We start from the raw sequence: 20145 nt of genomic DNA, 5'->3' as shown, positions 1-20145 counted from the left end.
CTTGTTTCACTTCCTGAGTTAAAGGCTATCTTTATTACGATATTAAATAATTGAATAAGAAAATGGGTAAGGAAAAAAGGTCTTCCTGGGGAAAAATTTCTTTAATTGAGTTTTGTGTTATAACTTATAAGAAATATTTGAACTTTCTAGAACCTTAGGAAAATTCTTTAAGGGCTTCTTTCTCTTCCTCCTATTTGAATCTTACTTAAGCTGGAAAATAGGCACATGTTTTTAAACCACAAAAACTCATAAAATGCAACTCTCCAGCTTACTCTATTTGTTAATTTCTTTGACTAAATTTTGTAATATGGATCATATTATTAATATTAAACTAAAGTAGACGTTTTGTTTTCTGAAGCTTAGACCCCTTTTAAAATTCTGAGTTTTTGAGAAAATAATCTCAGTTCATTTGGTGAATAGTCCATAAAGATTCTAGTTAGTGAATGTCATTACTTTTTAAAAAGATTTTATTTATTTTTTTGAGAGAGAAAGAGAGAGCACTAGTAAGAGAGACAAGGGAGAAAGAGAATCTCAAACAGACTCCCTGCTGTGCATGGAGCTTGATGTGGGGCACAATCCCAGCACTTTGAGATCATCACTTGAGTCAAATCAAGAGTTGGATGCTTACCCTACTGCACCACCCAGGCACCCCAATGAGTGTCTTCAAATTATTGAAATTTGAAGGACAGCTGTGTGTATGTGGAATGTGTATGTGTGTGTGTGTGTGTGTGTGTGACCTATTCTTTGACAATACTTTTTGAATTGTAAAAATGTTTTTAGTGGACATTTTCTGATTGTGCATGCTAAGATGGAGCTCTCTACATGGAGGTAGGACAATTGTCAGGTTGGGATAAGGTCTGGAACTTCTGAGAAGAAAGCAAAATTTTAGCCTAGCAATATTCCTGCCTTCATGTAGAAGATTCCATAATAGCATACAGGATCAGAAGATGCCCACTGACATTTTTACAACTCAAAATGTATTTATATTGTAACTTTAGACAATATAAACAAATATACATTGAAAAGTATTGTTCCAATTCCCATCTATCCCATACCAACCCACAATAGGTAACCATTTCAATTAGTTCCTGTTTTTCTATTTCTAATTTTTGCTTTAAGAAAGAGCATCTTCTAACTATTTAGTGTCAGGGATACACTAGTAACAAATACAAGCAGCCCTTGGACATTACAGTCTAGAGAGAGAGGCAGACAGTAAAAATAGACACTAATAGTAGAACTATTACAAATTGCAATAAGTCGCTTAAATAACATAATGGGTACTGAGAGGTTAGTGGTTCTCAAATCTGAATGGGCACATCTTTTTTTTTTTTTTAAAGACTATGCTAATACATCTACACTGCAAAAATAAACTACACACTACAGAAAACTATATAGTAAAAACACACACATCTCCCCAAATGCTTCTCTCCAAAGGTTAAGTTGTAATATGTATATGTATTGCTCAGGATATTATATATATAAATTCAAATGTACTTAGAGATACACATAAAATAAGATGTTAAAGATGACTTGTTATCTCAGAATTTCTGCTGAGGCTCCAAAAGCCTAGAACAGTAAAATAGGTATCAAGCTCTCCCCTCATAGTAAAGCAAGACATGAGACTGTTTATATACGATACATTCAGAAGCTTAAGGCTTGTGTGGCCACTGTTGACTCATTATCCATAACAAAGCTATAAAAAGAAACTTGAGAGGACAACATTTTTGGAGTATTGTTTTTCTGCTTATGGATTCCTTTCCTCATGGAGAGGAACTTGGGGATCCTTTGTCTTCACATTAACCAAAGTGGGAAAGGACGCTTTGTGAGAATTACTGAGAGATTCTGACTTGTGTCATCTGGAATTTGGAGGGCACAGGGATCCTGACTCACGTTTGCAGAGTCAAGGGCAATAGACTCTTGAGAGGCAGAGCTGATAGCAGGCTGCAAGTGCCTATTTTCTGAGGGAAAAGAAGTGGACTGAGGGCAAATGTGGGTGGGTGGGAGAAATCCTACCAGGAATCATCTTAAAAGGATCTCATCTAAGAGGACTACTTGGAAGAGCCATGAAACCTCAATAGAAGACATGACCCTCTGAGTCCAAAGCCTGAGGGAATGACCTAAGTAATCAGCCAGGGAAGTATCCAGAGACCAGCAGCTGAAGGTCTTCTGCTTAAAAACTCTGACTTCAAAAGAAACCCACAGAAGGGAGTCCTGGGTGGTTGAGCATCTGACTTTGGCTCAATGCGTGATCCCAGGTCTGGGATCAAGTCCCACATCAGGGTCCCTGCAAGGAGCCTGCTTCTCCCTCTACCTATGTCTCTGCCTCTCTCTCTGTGTTTCTCATGAATAAATAAAATCTTAAAAAAAAAAAAAAAAAACACAGGAGAAGAGCATAGCAACTGTGCAGCCAGCACAGTAAGTGGGAACCAGTGCCAGATTACAAGTGCATCAGGCACTTAATCTGTGTTCTTTATCCCTGACCATCTCCTCTTTGAAGCCCAACCTTAGAAAGATCAGAAACAGCAGTGCCAAGTGGGAGAGGACGATTATTAGAGCAATAAAGGAGAGTATAGAAGAAGCTGGTCATGTCCCTCTGTTCCTCTCCCCCATTGTAGGCTTCTAAGTCTCAAGCTAGCTATAGTCTTGGGGTTAAGGAAAGGGAGAGTTATCTTATTTTAACTTTTTTTTTTTTTTACTGTTTTTCTTTTTATTAGCATCCATTTCATGTAAACTTCATACTTACAGTGCACATATTTTAGAGTGGGGATAGTTTTAAGTTAAATTTTCTATTGTTACCCCCAAATGGTATTGGTAAAACAGGATCTTCTCTCCCCCAAACCCTGATTTTTAGCATTTGCCAATTTTATGGTATAAATACTCCCACTATGAGCAATATCAACCTACCAAAGCTTTAACACCACTCTGAAGAATCTCTGAATAGTAGGCAAATTTAAAACATAATTGAGTTGGTGCAAGGTAGTTGAGATTAATTTTGAATAAGCAGAGATGAGAAAAACTATACAGTACATTTCTCCTAATGGAGTCTTGTGTAGGGATTGGTGTGAGCAAGAGAACAGGCCCATAGAATCAACCTAGCAACAAATGATGAGAAATAATTACATGTCTGTATTAGGATTCTTTAGAGAAACAGAACCAATCAAGGTATCTTCCTCTCTCTCTCTCTCTTTCTCCCTCTCCCTCTATTATAAGGAATTAGCTCAAACAATTATGGAGGTTGATAAGTCCCAAGATCTGCAACTGACAAGATGGAGACCCAAGTGGGTCAATGGTATACTTCCAATCTGAGTCCAATGGTGTGAGAACCTGGGGAGCCAATGATGTAAGTCTCAATCCAACTCTAAGTCAGAGGACAATAGAAGACCCATGTCCCAGCTTGAAGGTAGTCATGCAGAGAGATAGAATTCTTTTTTACTCAACATTTTTGTTCTAATCATGCCTTCAGTGCACTGAATGAGACCCACATACATTAGGAAAGGCCAATCTGCTTTACTCATTCTACTGATTCTGATGTCAATTTTATCCAGAAACATTCTCATGGACATATCAGAAATAATGTTTAACTAAATATCTGGCCCCCCCCATGGCTGGCTAGTCAAAGTTGACACATAAAATTAACCATTACAATCATTTTATTATTGAACTTAGCTTACTGAGTTTAAATATCTGTGGAACAGGATATTAAAAATGACATCCTGAATGTTGGCTAAGCAGAAAGCTGAAAACAATAATAGATAAGTATTTCCATATTCTAAAGAGAATTATTAAATTTATGTCCTCTTTTTGCGTGGTGAATGAACTTGTCTCCTCAAATAGAAGGATTTATCTCCAGCATAGAGAAGAGAAAATTATTATTTAGAAACATAAGTTTTCTTTTTTAAAAAAATATTTTATTTATTTATTCATGAGAAACACAGAGAGGGAGGCAGAGACACAGTCAGAGGGAGAAGCAGGCTCCATGCAGAGAGCCTGATGTGGGACTTGATCCCGGGACCCAGGATCACTCCTTGAGCCAAAGGCAGACGCTCAACCACTGAGCCACCCAGGCAACCCTAGAAAGATCAATTTTCTAAGGAAATTTATAGAAGTAGAAAATATTTTGGCTTTTTTTCCCCAGAGAGAAGAAGGTGCTTCTTTTCTTGGCCAAATAACAGTCTCTAAATCAAGAAACACTTAGGGAGATTGGGCAGGCATATACTGGAATTGACTGGACTGCAGATTTATGTGCTGAAGTAGCCATGGGCTTTGACGAAAGCATCAGGTATGACCTCAATGCATGTTTCCCAGTGGTTGGGAATCTACGTTGCAATAGGGATTAGTGATTCCTTCTTATCTTGAAAGTTCTGAAAGTAGGAAGCTAACAGGTTGAAGAAAAAAGGCCACCATTGGGCAAACTGCCCATTGGCAGGGAAATAAAGGGTGTCATTTCGGGAAGATAAAGGGTTATTTAGGATGGTGTCTAGGTCTGAGCTGTCTCGAAAGGAGCTTGCCCCCAAGGCCTGCCTGTTGGGCCATGGCATTCCAACTAAAAGAGGCTCTCTCATAATTTTTGATGACAGTAAATGTGTCACTGCCTGAGGATTGTAATGCATTAGAACTAAGATGTAACTCAGAATATGTATTTTTTAAAAACTCCCCCCCCCCACAAAAAACTTTTCCCAATTATGTCTAATATTGGACCAAATTTAGGATCTACCAGATTTGTAGATAGTAACCTATTTAAACTTCTACAACTACCTAAATATCCTCATCACTGCCTCTCTACAAAAATAAACAGTCTGGAAATAGCATACTTTTCAAGCTTCTTGGAAACCACATATATAAAAATGCAAATGGGAATACACATGCAATTATATATGATTTTTTTATTTCCCTACTGCTCAAAAAAGTGCATACTCTGTCACTTCCAAATATAATCTTTTTCTTCATTGCTATCTGCCTAGGAACTGACAGTCAGCTACTCAGAGAAGTTATAGCTGTCCTCAGTTCCACCCTGTTTTAGAAATTAGAGGGATTGATTTCAATAAAACATAATTGCTTTCTGATATTTTCTTTTGAAGCTGTAAGTTGATTTTGCTCTAATATTTCAGCATCCTCTATAATTTTCTGCAATCTCAGCTGACTCACCCAGAAATAATGCTGTAAAGCAGAAGACTACATGTAAATGGTGTAAAATTATTCTATACTTTTCTCAGGGGAACACGTTTCTGCTGCTGGTGCTTTCTTGTTTGTTTTAAGGTGTAACTCTTTTCGCTGTATTTCAAAATATCACTAGTAGTATAAAGAGAATGGCAGTAGGGTTTAGCAGAGCAAGCTGTTACAGATGAGAATAATCCCCTCTGGCCCGAGTACACAACTGTACTGAAGCCAGCTCAGCTCTGACAGCCGTCTGGAGAGCTGAGCTTCACTAGGTGCTTTGAGTTGAATGTAATTCCTAATATTGCTTTTCCTTATTACCATTCTGAGACACTGCCCAGGGAAATGGCCAAGATCCGTGCTTAGGGCTCATGGTTGGCCTCAGTAATTTATTTATTAGCTTTGATATCTAATCTATTATAAAGGTCTATCTCTGAAAAGTTGGAGGAAGTGAGGTGCTTTCCTAGAGTTTAGCCCATGTAACTGCTCAGAGACCTGCTGCAGGACTTTCTGGAATTGTCCAAGTCTGGCTGCAAGTCGCATCCTTGAATATCTCCAAAAAGGAACCAAAGAACAAAAACCATCAAAATACACATAACTCTATATTCCCTCTTCTGAATAAGAGAACATCTTAGTTTTTGTTCTTTTACATCTAGAGATCTATCAGGTAGAGATCCCCTTCTTTTATTTCCATATGCCATCCTTTCCCTTCTGTCTTAATACCAAATGTCAGCCAGCTGACACTGTTCTCCTCATTTCTTCCCCCTCAGATTCCTAATGTGGTGTCATGATTTCCCAAACAGACCAACATATTAAAAGATTCCACAGATTTCCCAATTTGGGGGACAGTGACACATATTTACACCCAGACCACATCCAGTTCAGAATATGCTGATCATATGTGGATGCTGCAGAACTATTGATGGTCACATTTTGTACTGGAACAGAAATTATTTGAATGTGCTCAGATTCTTAATTTCGCTATAAGAAAACTTAGCCCTTGGCCTTCTGGAGTTAATTTACTACACGTATTGTTTCCATCCTTAAGGATAATACGATCGACCTATTGCAGGTGTTTGGATGGACAGACTGGCAGGTTTCGCCAAATGGCCTTTTCTATTTTTCTATTGGCAAAACACTATGCAAGTCTCAGAGAGCCAGAGACTAAATAGGATTTCAGAAATGAAGCTTTGTTATGTAAACCCTATGTAACACTGGCCCCAACAAGGGAAGTAGACATCAGTCTATTTAGAATATTGCCATCCAGTGTCCAAAAGATATATTACAGTTTTAACTTACACCACACAAGACCAAATGGATTACTACTTTCCCAAAGATGTACAAAGCAAAGTGCTCTGGAAGTATAAAGTATCACTCGATGGCCTACACTTGTACTCAGAAATAAAGAGCATTTGCTAGTGTATGACCTTGGACACAAAGAGCCATTACAGAGTTAATGTTTAGGCTACAGATGTAGTCAGAGATTACTATCTCTAAGTTTCCTGAACTTTCCTGCATATCACTTTCTTCAAATTTTGTGAGTATTAGAGGACATAGTATGTAAGCAAAAATACTCTAAAACAGTACTTGCACATAGTAGGCATTTTGTAAATATTAATGTCTTTTCCATTTGCTAAGTAAAAATAAATAGAAACTCTAAGGGGGTGGTGCAAAGGCCATTTTTTCATACACCTTATTTTATGTACCAATGGCATATTTGGGTAAAATTTTAGAAAAAAAATTTTTTATTTTATTTTATTTTATTTTATTTTATTTTATTTTATTTTATTTTATTTTATTTTTTTGAGAGAAAGGGAGGGAGGGAGGGATCAAGAGAGGAGGGGGAGACAGAGAGGGAGACAAAAAATCTCAAGCAGACTCCATATTCAGCATGGAGCCCAACATGGGGTTCAAACTCATGACTCTGAGATCATGACCTGAGTTGAACTCAAGAGTCAGACACTCAAGTGACTGAACCACCCAGGTTCCCCTAGAAAACATTTTAAATGACACATCATAGTAAATTATAAAGTTTAAGCTATTAGAAATCTTTAAGCTATTGAAGACACTGGGCTAATATGTGGTCATTAACACAATAAAACTGTTTTAGAGTTTTCCCCATGTCCGCCATGAACTCTATACCACATTCAGCAGGCTTGACATTGTGTCATAATGCCACCATCACTCTCCCAGTTTCCCAGGCTAGAGATCACTGAGGCATCTACAGTTTCTTCCTCCCTCATTCCCAAAAAGTCTCTAAATCATGTTAATCCTACCTCCAAATACCGCTCACCTTTGTTCGTCCTTCCAGGCCTCTGTCACTGCCTTATGATTCTTGGAGGATTATTGCAGTTTCCTCCTAGGTCACTCCCTTGCCTCTCATCTCTCTAGTCCAGTTTATCCAGGACATTGAGCAATCCAATCACATTCTTGCAGAAGTTCAGACACTAACCAAGCCTCTCTTTTTTTCTCTCCAACCCCATGTGATCTAATCTAAAAGCAGAAATATCCTTTCTTCCATTTTTTCTTACCTCAATCCTATTGATAGGTCCTGGTTTGTCAAAAACAAAATATGAATGTATGGGTGGAGCACACGAGACCCTTTGTGATCTGATTGTTGTTTACCTCTCCTCTCCTTCTTTCTGTCTCACCATTCACATCCTACTTCAGACATTGTGCCAACAAGTCTAGTCCCTTAGAGTTCCTCAAACACGTCCTGTCCTCTCTCTAATCCTTTTATTGTAGATGCCTCGCCTTTGCGTGGCTATTTCCTTCTTCAGGGCTTATCTTAGCTATCACTTCAGTCAGCAAGCTTTCTGGATGCTGCTTCTTTAAAACTATCAAGTAATTTTGTGAAAACTTCTGTCATACACTTTATCACATTTAATTAAAATCAATTAATTATCTATTCCTACTATGATATTCTTAGTTATTGGAAATTACTGGAAATTCTCAGAGGCAGGTCAGAAACAAATCATCAAAAGCCAGTTAGCTCTTTGGTGAATTAATCAAGTTTGAATTGGCTTAGAACTTCAGCTTCTTAAGGGCAAAGCCTTATATTATTAAGTTTAGTGTGCTCAATTCCTAGTCTAGTGCTCAGCAGGGCAGGTATTCAATAAATGATCTCCCCAATACAATTTAATTATTATTCCCTTTATGTCTCCAAGTGTTGTTAGTTCCAACAATAGTGATTTTCTTTTTTTCATGAAAATACCATGGATCAACTGATTCATTTTAGAAGTAGAGGCACTGTTCTTTAAGAATAATGAAGATATTGTGTATGTCAAGAAGCAATTCTCTTTTCCAAAAATACTGAACCAGTTTCCTTATCCTTTTTCTTTTTTTATGATTCCCACTTCAGCCCATACAGTTTGCATTTTCTTTGGCTAAAAAGTCCCATAGCCCAGGAGGGTATTCTGAGAACTTTCATGTGGTTATCATTTCTGGGAAAATCATTCCCTTGTCATACATATGTCTGGCACATTTGTCTTACTCTGTTTGCCTGGGGCTCTGGGATGACATTGTTTAGAGACAACAAAGTTGTCATTTTCAAAATAAGGAAAACAAGCAAATCAGTGGATGGAGAAACAAACGTTGGAACAACCTTAAAGAATCATATCAACCATAGGGAAATTCAAGTATGTTCATAATCTAAAGATTACCTACAAATTTTATTACATTGTATGTTTTGGATAGACCCAGATGATGCTGTTGTCAGAAAATTTTTATCATAGTTGTCTTTTGGAGACCATAATGATATTTACTTTTTAGTACCATAAAGATAATTCAATAAAATTGGTTTTAAAAATCTGAAGCATTCTTTTTACTTTTATTATTTAAAAAATTACCTTACTTACATTCAATTAATTAACATATAGTGTATTATTAGTTTCAGAGGTAGAGTGCAGTGACTTATTAGTTGCATATAACACCAGTGCTCATTACATCACATGCCCTCCTTCATGCCCATCATCCAGTTACCTTATCCCTTTACTCTAACCTCTCCTCTAGCAACCCTAGAGTTAAGAGTCTCTTATAATTTGTCTGGCTTTCTGATTTTATTTTATTTTATTTTTCCCCTATGATGTTCTGTTTTGTTTCTTAAATTCCACATGTGAGGCTCACCATATGAAAATCTAGACAGAGAAGTTCACAGATATAGCAGCTGTTAGGATGGGAAAGCTGATAACCATACCTGCAGGTCTGATATGTGCATCTATAACTGTGCATGCGGCTAAAGAAGAATACAAAAAGCAGCTAGTGAAACCAGAACGGCTTCCCGTATAAACTGCACCACCTCTGCAATCTAAATATGTTGAGGAACAGCCTGGTCATTTACAAATGGGCTTTGCATCCATTTGCACTACAACTGGTCATTATATTGGCTGATGCAAGAGTGTTTATGTGTTTGTGAAAAATGGAATAATGGATACAGTACAATCTGGAAAAGATGCATATGACTATCTGAAGAATCCACCTTGAGATTTTCTTCCAAAAGTTGGAGCGATTACTGTTTCAGGATTGATAGGCTTGGTTTTGGCAAGAAAAGGTTCTAGGTTTAAGAAAATTGCTTATCCACTGGGACTGGCCACTTTGGGAGCAGCTGTTTGCTAACCAGTTCAGTCAGTAATAATTGCAAAGGTAACTGGGAAAAAGACATACACTACAAGCGAGCAAATTTATGAAGCAGTTAAATCATTGTGGACAAACATACAAAAAATAGTCCTTTCCTAAGTCTAAAGAAAAATCCAAGCTAGGGAATTCTGCTGAAATAGAAATACCTGCAAAAACAACTCACAGCCTGAAATAGTGCCTTTGCCAACTGAACCAATCTCTGAAACAAAGAGAAGATCAGAATCCACCTCAGGTGCTACATGGTTTATCTTGACCCTAAGCTCATGGGTCACGGGCAGTCGCATCCAGAAGATGTACATATGTACAGCACTAGAAGCTGAATAATCTGTATAGAGAACTACAAGATGTGTGAAGTTGAAAATAATGATGAAAAAAATCATATAAAGGGTAACTGTGACACAGAGAGTATGACTTTTTTTTTAAAGGATACAACTATTAAAGTTTTTCCCTCACATCTTCTAATATAATGTACAGTTTGACCAATCATATAAGGGATTAAAACACAAACTGTAAATTTAATACAAACAATATTAAATGGTTGATGAAGAGGCAGAAGTAGAAGTTTTGGGATGCATTTGATGATTTTTAAGAGTGTTTATAAAAAAACAAAAATAGAGTAAATATATAAATACCAATGATATGTATGTGTGCATGTAAATATTTATACATATACATATTTGATTTTGTTTTTTTCAAATTATTGCCAGCTAAATTAGAATGTTGTATAGAAGGATGTGTTCCTCCCCTCTTTTCTTCCCCCAGAGCTATGATAAAATATCCATATTTTATGGCAAAAAAAAATTCCACAAATGAGTAAAATCATATGATGATTGTCTTTTTCTGATTGACTTATTTTGAAGTATTTTAAAGCAGATAAGATATATTATACCAGGTCTTCTTTAAATGGTCAAGAGGAGATGGCATAAAATTAATGTGTTTTCTACACTTATTTATTCATTCTTTTATTTTTCCTTTGGTTCAACAGAAGAATTATTGATATTTATTTAGTGCAATGACCTGAAATCAAGATATTAGGGATTCAAAGATAAAAGTCAAGATTGTTCTTGAAAAGCTCAAGATATAATAAGGACAAAGCAACATTTTGCATAAAGAAGATAGAAACTAAAACAAAATTAAGAGATATATGCAATGGCAAAGAAAGTACAGAAAAGGAAAGTGATTCATTTCCAGCTAGAGAAATCAGAGAGGGCCGCTTGGAGGAGATGGCAATGGATTTCAAATCTGGAGAACAACCAGAATGTCAGCAAGTGAAAATGAAGAGGAACACATTTCAGACAGGAGATGTGCAATGACACAATTGTGGGAAATGTACTTTCCCACTGATTTGGGGAATGGCTTATAAACATTTCTTCAGTGTGTAATGTTGAAGGGAAATAGTGGAAAATGTCTGCAATGAAATTATATCATCTTTTTTATGTAAGATAGAGTCATTGGAATTATACTTGGCAGGTAATGGGGTGCTCCGAAGTCTTGACTGGGAATAAGGAAATAGGGATGGTCTAAAATTGATTAACCTAGCAGTGCATGAGTATTCATTTTCATTTGCTGCTGCACCAAATTACCACAAACGTAGTGGCTTAAAACAATACAAATTTATTACCTTCTAGTTCTGTAAGTCAGAAGTTGAGGCAGGTATTGCTGGATTAAAATTAAAGTGGCAGGACTATGTTCCTTTCTAGAGGCAGCACGAGAGAATGTTTCCTTGTCCTTTCTTTGCCTTTTCCAGCTTCTAGAGGCTGGTTGCATTCCCTATCCCCTGGCTTCCTCATTCTATCTTCCAAACTAGCCATCTTACGTCCTTTTGATCCTTTATATTTAGTCTTGTTGTCCTTGGATCACAATGAGAAAAAATTCCTTTGATTTCCAGAATCTGTGTTTTAGGTTGGGCTCACCTGAATAATCCATGATCATCTCTTCCTCTCAAGGTCCTCAACTTTAGTCATATTTGCAAGGTCCCCTTGTGCCACTTATGGTGACATGGTCACAGGTTCTGAGGATTAGGACATGAACATCTTTGGAGGCCAGTATTCTGTCATCTACACTGTAGATGGATCGAAGCTGGGAGGAGGCTTGTCCCGAGTAACTAAAGAGGCTGCACTTGATCCGCCTTACATAAGGGACAGTAGAGAACTGAGCTAGGACACTGGTAGTGAGAATATCAAGAGGAGGTTGATACAGGAGACAAAGGCTGATACAGAGATTGAAGATCTAAAAGATCGCCTTTAAAATTTACATGGAAGTTCCAGGGTCTGGAAGAATGATATCAACAGGAGTAGAAATGTCAGGAGAAGGACAAGGTTAGGAAAGAAAAAGTATGAATTCCACTTTGAATTTGTTAAGCTTGATATGCTAGTGAATTATTCAGGCAAAAAAATTCAACCAGCAGTTGGAAACATGCAACTGAATCTTGGAAGACAGGTTGAGGCCTAGAGATATAGTAAAGATGTAGGCCCCAGGGCACCTGGGTGGCTCAGTCAGTTAAAAATCTGCCTTCAGGGGAGCCCTGGGTAGCTCAGCGGTTTGGTGCCTGCCTTTGGCCCAGGGTGTGATCCTGGAGTCCCGGGATGGAGTCCCGCATCGGGCTGCCTGCGTGGAGCCTGCTTCTCCCTCTGCCTGTGTCTCTGCCTCTCTCTCTGTGTCTATCATAAATAAATAAATAAATAAATAAATAAATAAATAAATAAATAAATAAATAAATCTTTAAAAAAAAATCTGCCTTCAGCTCTGGTCATGATTTCAGGCTACTGGGATTGAGTCCCGCATCGGGCTCCCAGCTCAGCGGGGAGCCTGCTTCTCCCTCTGCCTACTGTTCCCCCTGCTTGTGCTCTCTCTCTCAAATAAATAGTCTTAAAAAAAGAAAGAGAAAGAAAGAAAGAAAGAAAGAAAGAAAGAAAGAAAGAAAGAAGCCTGTGTGCCACCCCTGTTGATTCTGTGATACATCAGCTTAGATAAGACACCCTTACATAATGTTTATTACAAAAATAAAAAACAGATTGCATTTTGTCAAGTGAGTACAATTAATGGAGCAAAACTGGTAGTCCCCATATCAAATAATAATTTATAATATACTCTTATTTTATGTTGTCAGCTCTCACATTGAAATGTAAAAATATGACTTATCTTTTAATATTTTTGCTCTAAATTTCATTATGTTTAATAAATTTCTTTGGCATTTTAAGAAAGTAGTTACATTTATTTCAAAGAAACATTTCAAAATATCAAAGATTGTTATCTCCATCTAAGACCAGGGTATTGAGGTTTGCTTCTCAAAAATGTTAACAGTTGAGATAGGATCATCTGAATTTAATTTCGGAATTTAGCCACCTATTTCCTGGGCTTTTGTTTTGCCTGTGTTGTTCTGCTATTGCTTACTGATGTTCCACTGAAGTTAGAAGAACATCAGGACATGTTTTTTATTGAGGAATAGGAAGAACTCTGCACTTTGGGGGTGTCTTTGAATTGCTCAGTAACCATAAAGAGGACAACTCAAAGATGACATTGATGCTAGAAAAAGGATGTATTATTTGAAGATGACTTTAACTTCATAAATATTTTCTCTTTTTTCAATATTTTTTTGCAAGTGACTATTTCAGGTATTATAGGAGTTAATTCTAACAGTGGTAGATATTATTATCCCTATTTCTCATATGAGGAAACTGAAGCTCAGAAAATTAAATTGTGATTTGCTTAAAATAATTCTACTAAAATGGCACGCAAAGGCAAGCCTCTTGAGTTCACAATCATTGCTTTTTATATTATACTATAGGTGTCTCCCAATCTTAGAAGCACAGTTTGAAATTAGAGAATGATGATATTCTTGGCTATTTGTTGTCTGTTCCTCACTGGAAGGTCAGATGCCCGGTGTAAGGGGCTTTGACTATATCGTTTGCTGCTCCAGTACCAGGGCATAAGATTTCCTGGTACATAATAGGCACTTAATAACTATTTGTTTTCATTTTTCTAGACATTTCACGTTATGTGACCCTTTCAGATGCAGGCTTTCAAGTGCTATGAGCTGCATGCTGACTCTCATCAAGGGGATAATTGAGGGAGTGCTCACTAACTAGTCCTAAATTCATGAGTGAGAGGCCCATAGGACTTTAGCCAGACAATGATGAAAGAGAAGTGTAACTGAAAAGGGACTCAGAGTAGCTGAAAAAAAAACTTGCAGAAATTGCAAGGAGTAGAATATCAGAAGTTGGATCTTCTAAGGTTAAGATTTCTGGAATGTATTGGCAACTGTGATGTGGGAGAATGAAGGCATATGATACATTCTTGCTTGCATTATAGCTATGGCTGGCCAGAGTTATGGTTAGCAATAATGGTTGCAGAGTAATTTGGAAAATGTGTCTTTAGGTGCAGGTATCCAAAATCATAAGTTTTTATTACTTATATTTCACCTCTTGAAGTTTTTCATTTGCTTGATCTGCCTCCTTTACCTCCCCAGTGTATATCTGACTTTCTAAGTTTTCAGCATCCTTAGTACACTTTTGAACTTACATTGGCATTTCTCATCATTATAACAATTAATCCTTCTTAGAGTGATAATTTGAAAGAAATGTTGAGCAATTTAAAAATAATTGGCAAATTAAAACACTAAAAATTTGTTTTATAAGTTCACTGATCTTTTAACTCTGATATGTGGTTATAACTCGCATAGTAAGTGCATATTTTTTTTCATTTTTATATGCCAGTTATGGAATAAATAGGCTGCCAAGAAAAAAGCAAAAGTTATTTTTCACTTTTAAATATTACTTATTACATAATCAGATTAGCAAACACCTACTTATTTTATTTCCTGAAAGAAGTAACCACAGCATATTACTGGCTGAATGTTTATATTTCTTAAGCAGGAAATTATTTCTGAGAAAAGGAAATCTTTCAAATGTTGGCTTTTCTTGTTGTTAAGAGCCATTTCAAAATTAAATGAAATAGTATCCTTTCTTAAAAATTGACTGCTGTGATTTCTAGAAAACAGATATTATTATAATAAGAATCATCAGTGACAAAGATTGGGAGAGCCAGAAGGAAGATTCAAAAGCTGGTAGTATCCACTGATCCATTTTCCAAAGTGTATGAATAGAGCAAATGAAATGTTAGAGAAATAAATGATCCAAAATAACCAGGTAGAGAGAAATAAAAAGCCAACATTGAATAAAGACCAGGTACCCACTTCTCATGCATGTTTCAATAGGCTTCTGAAGACTTAAACCCACTGATGAGAAGACATTGCTTGATTGTTTTATGTTTATTTGCTGATTAACCTTAACTGATAAGCAGGTTCCTTGTTATTATGCCAGTAACTTACAATTTGAAGTCTTCAAGAAGGCTGGCATTAAATGCTATCAGACCAAGAGGACCTGCTGCAGTTTTTCTAACCCCACAAACACCAAAACACTAAATCTTACAGAGTTTGGAGGGAGTCTGCACTAATCAAAGTCTGATGAAGTTGACTGAGAAACATAGTTTGTTATCAAAGCAAACTTGTCAAACTGAAGGAAGATATGGAGGTGTAACATGCATCCAGTATTATGGCCTTACTACACAAAAGCCTGAGTTATACCAGTAGTTCTCAGTTGTGACAGTTTTGCCCACCATGTGATTTTGAGCAATGTCTGCAGACATTTCCATTTGTTACAATTTGTGGAGGAATTTCTACTAGCTAGAGGCCAGGAATGTTGCTGAACACTACAATTCACAGGATATCCCCCTTATAACAAAAAATTATCCAGCCCCAAACATTCATAGTGCTGATGTTGAAGAACCCTGGTCTAGACTAACTAGAGTTGGACTAACTCCACTGCTGTGTCCTTTCCTTCCCTACCTTTATTTTTAAAATAATGTCATCATTTGCCAAATAAAGTATTTCTTGAAACAGAAAGCTGAAAATGCATAGGAATCTTGTAACCTCACTAACTTTGTTTTCTATTACCATTTGAGATGGCCCCTCAGACTTTTAAATGTAACTTCAAGACTCTGAAGAATATAATTTAAAAAGTACTGTTTTCTGACATGGTTACCCCTATTCTTATTCTGGAGTAACTGGAAAAGAAAACAGACTTCTTGTAGTAGTACGTATGTGTGCCCCAGGTACAGTATCCTTGGGCAGAGATAGGAATCATTTTGGCAAAACGGCCTACCACGAATAACAACTGTCATGATATCCTTTGGTGTTTGGCATCATGAGCGTAGGAGAAAGTTCCACTTCAGTCCAGGAGAGTTAAACTATATACAAGATTTCTAAGGAGGGCTGGATTCACTCTACTGTGTTTGAGGAACAAGTGGGAGCAGAAAATCCAAGCAATAGTCAGGTGCAGAAAGAATAGAGACAATGGACATTTCACCTTCTTGGGTAGCAGGCACGAAGTTTAGATAGATTTACTACATTGGAGAATTAATTTAAGAAGTTAAAATTTATTTTTACTATAAGACAGGTATTATTTAAAATGCTTACCTTAATTGCCTTTTAATCCTTATATACTCCTGAAGTTTGAACAATTATATTAAAGATAAAGTAAAGAAAATCATTGTGTCAACCATAATAAAATGGAATGAAGATGAATTTGCCCTAAGAGATATTCAAAGCTCTAGGAAAAAGAAAGCATGTAGTGGCCCAGGAATATATATTATAGAGACACTAGAAATATACTTTAAAAAGGAGTGACTTTATCATGATAAATTTGGGACTTAAAATTAGTCAAGAAAAAATGGATTATTTTGAAAAATACTGGGGCAAATTAATAGTTTTTTGAGAAAAAATGTTGAATTCCTGTATCATTTTTTATATCAAAATAAATTTCAAGTGGAAAAAATCTACATCTAAAAATGACAACGAAAGTATCAGAAGAAAAATTTAAAAATAATTACCAACTTGTGTGGGGAAGTCTTTCTGTCAGGAAATACAACAGCTATTAATAAGAGCACAATTGAACTTGATTACTTAAAAATTAAATCCTTTTGTACAACCAAAGAAAATCAAATAACAGTAAACTGAAAAACTCATTTGCATCATGTATTTCAGAAAAAAATCCCAGTACATCCCAAATTTTCCAAATCAATTAGAAAATAAAGAACATAAAAAATACAAAGAACATAAACTAAGAAATAGGCAACAACACAAAAATATAATAAAAGTATTTGATAAATATACAAAAATATGCACAAACTCACTTGCAATTAAAGAAAAACAACTTAAAACTGCAGTGGAGTACGAATGTTTACTTATTAGAGAAGCAGAAAATGAAAAGATTGCTAATAACCTATTAGTGGGGGAGAGATATACCTTCATATTCACTTTTGGGTTACGAACTGGTGCAACGCTTTGGAATGGCAATTTGATAATCTCTTGCAACATTTAAACACACCTGCCCTTTAATCCAATGGTTCCATGTTCAGGAATTTCTCTTATATATATGTTCACTTCAATGCACAAAATAAATGCAAAGAATGTTAAGAAAATCATAGTTTGTGACAACACATACTTAAACATCATCAATATCAAGAGTGGGTGAAAACATTATAGTACATCCATACACTGGAAGAGCATGACGTTCTTAGGAAGCCTGAAATATATTTGTGTTCATCGAGGCTTTGTTTTGTTTAAATGCCTAAAACAACAGGCACTCAGAATAGTCTTAATAGATATTTGTTGGAGTGAATGGATGACCCTATTCTAAGCGTGGAGCAATGGGGAACCACATATAGGGATGATACCAAGTATTAAAAAAAAAAAAAAAGCCATACATGCATGCATGCGTGCATACATGCACTCCACACACACTTTTCTAGAGAGACAAACTGTCAGCAGTGATATCTTTTCTGCCATGGCATAAGTATCAGGAAGTGCGGCTAGATCTAGGGTGAGGTGAATAAGGTAGCTAGAGTACAAATTCGAGGATGTGGCCTGAGACTGTCTCTTTAAATTGTGTATCCCTAAGGCTCTCACTTGTCTCACGCTAGCCCTGACCTGGGAGAAAGGAACTTAACTTTCACCTATTTTTAAATTCTACTTGAATTATTTGCTATGAGAAAGTAAATGTAATTTTGGAAATAAAAAGAATAAGCAAGAAAAACTTGATAAAATTAGAATTTAAGAACAGGGATTTCATGCTAATCATAGGACTGATGGTGACATTGAAGTATTTTTAAAAATAGAACCAAGAATAATTGTCATAAATGTTGCTACAAAATTAACTTTAATTTTCAATGAATATTATTGAAAGAGAGGATATATTAAAAAATGACAATAACCCAGGCTTATGCCACCAGATTACATTAATAAGCACTGAAAAATGTTGGAAGTGCTAATAAGATGGGCACTCATTTATCAGACACATAAAAACAGAAATGAAGCAGGGTTGATATTTTAAATTTCAAGAAAAAAATAACAAGATTCAAATTTTAAAAAAAGGAAATTAAAGGTTCTTTTAGTAGAGGTACAATCCATGTTGACAATACCTATGAAGAATAGCAAAAGAAGAGTTTCAAAATCAATTAAGCAAAATTGTTAGATTTATAAGGAGTATTAAACATTGTTTTTGGTAAAAATATTGGCCATATCTCTGTTAGCCTTTGATGGGCCAAACCACATACATTCATACATGTGTATATATGTACACACATTTATATATAGAATAAGAGATACAGATACTTGGATAATATGTTACTAAAGTTTAAATACATATCAAAACAAATAATATGCAGTTTTTTGCAACTATCTGTGGAACATTAAATTTAAAAAATAAAGCTAACTGTAAGCTAAGTTATAGGAAAATATCGATAAAATCCTCAAAGTGGGGATCATAAAGGCAAGGTTCTTTGACAACAATGAGATAAAATTAGAAATCATGCTAACAAGCATAGATAAGAGTAACTAGGATTACTTTGAAATTAAAACAAAAACTAACTAAAATTTTGGGCTAAAAGCAAATGCAAATAATTCAAGTATGGAGAATTTATAACATAAGAAAAATGAGAACAATAATCCTCAGAATTTGTCAATTATAGTCAAAGGAGTGCTCAGAAGGAAAATTTTTGTGTTAAATGGTTTCATTATTTTTAAAAAGCAGAAATAAAAATAATGATTAATTACATTTCAAAAAGTTTGGGAAAACAATAAAACACATTAAAAAGCATGAAGAAGGATATGATGAAAACTAAAAATAGAAACAAAATTAATGCAAAACAGAATCTGCATTATTTAAAAGCAAAATGGTAGGCCCTTTAAAACCAAATCTATTATAAATATAATTAAGAGAAAAGCTATGACACAAATTAAAAAAAAATAGGAAGTACACATTTACTACCACAAAAAAGTAGAGGGAATATATTACAACAGATACTATGTACCATTCTATGAAAATATATTAAAAGATCTCAATGAAGTACATTATTTTTCTGAGAAAAATTTAACATTCCAAAATGGCATAAGAAATAGAAAACATTAATTTCGCTAATAAAAAGTAATAAAAATTTTTCTTCTGAAAAGCTTTGAGCCATGTGTTTTTACTGTCATCTTTAATAAGATAATTCAAATTTTTACATAAAAACTTTTCCGAAATATAGAAAAATCCAACTTCACTTTGATTTTTTAAAAAAATCTATTAAAGATAGTATTTAAAAACAACTATATACTTTAAGAGAATGAAGATAGAAACCACAGACTGGGAAGAAATACATGCAAAACAGGTATCTGATAAAGGACTTTGTCCACAATTAAAAAGAACTCTTAAGACTCAACAATAAGAAAACAGTCCAATTAAGAAGTGGACAACATGTTGGAACAGATACTTTACCAAAAAAGATATATAGGTGGAAAATAAATAAATGAAAAGATGCTCAACATCATATGTTTTTAGGAAATTTCAGATTAAAACAACAAGATAAAAAAAAAAAAAAAACCAAACAAACAAACAAAAAAACAAGATAGCATTTTGAAAGCATTCTCAGAATTGCAAACCAATTTGGACAATTTACTGAAGAAACCACTCAAGAAGCATTTTTACCTGGACTATATCTAAAAATATATACAAGTACCATGTCATCTAACTTGATTTTATTTATAATGATAATTTCCATGGATGGCAAAACTGCATTTGGAAGGAAACATGGACATCCATTCTTGGTTAAGTCTTAAAACAAATTTGGGAATAGGAGTATAGTTCCATCCAATATTAAAATAATAAGTCTGGCAGCCTGGGTGGCTCAGCGGTTTAGCGCCGCCTTCAGCCCAGGGTGTGATCATCCTGGAGACCCGGGATCGAATCCCACGTCGGGCTCCCTGCATGGAGCCTGCTTCTCCCTCTGCCTGTGTCTCTGCCTCTCTGTGTGTCTCTC

At 35.6% G+C, this 20145-nt stretch overlaps 1 protein-coding gene and 1 pseudogene across 1 annotated transcript in view; one reads left to right on the top strand and one right to left on the bottom strand.

Moving 5' to 3' along the window:
* Positions 1-20145, bottom strand: part of CFAP299 (cilia and flagella associated protein 299) — a 625333-nt gene that overhangs the window by 16189 nt on the left and 588999 nt on the right. The window lies entirely within an intron of this gene.
* LOC144303910 (MICOS complex subunit MIC27 pseudogene) lies at positions 4257-10109 on the top strand (annotated as a pseudogene).

Source organism: Canis aureus, chromosome 33 (genome assembly GCF_053574225.1).
Source record: "Canis aureus isolate CA01 chromosome 33, VMU_Caureus_v.1.0, whole genome shotgun sequence".
Taxonomy (NCBI): Eukaryota; Metazoa; Chordata; class Mammalia; order Carnivora; family Canidae; genus Canis; species Canis aureus.
The sequence above is the reverse complement of the archived record's forward strand: the minus strand, read 5'-3'. Positions and strand labels throughout refer to the sequence as shown.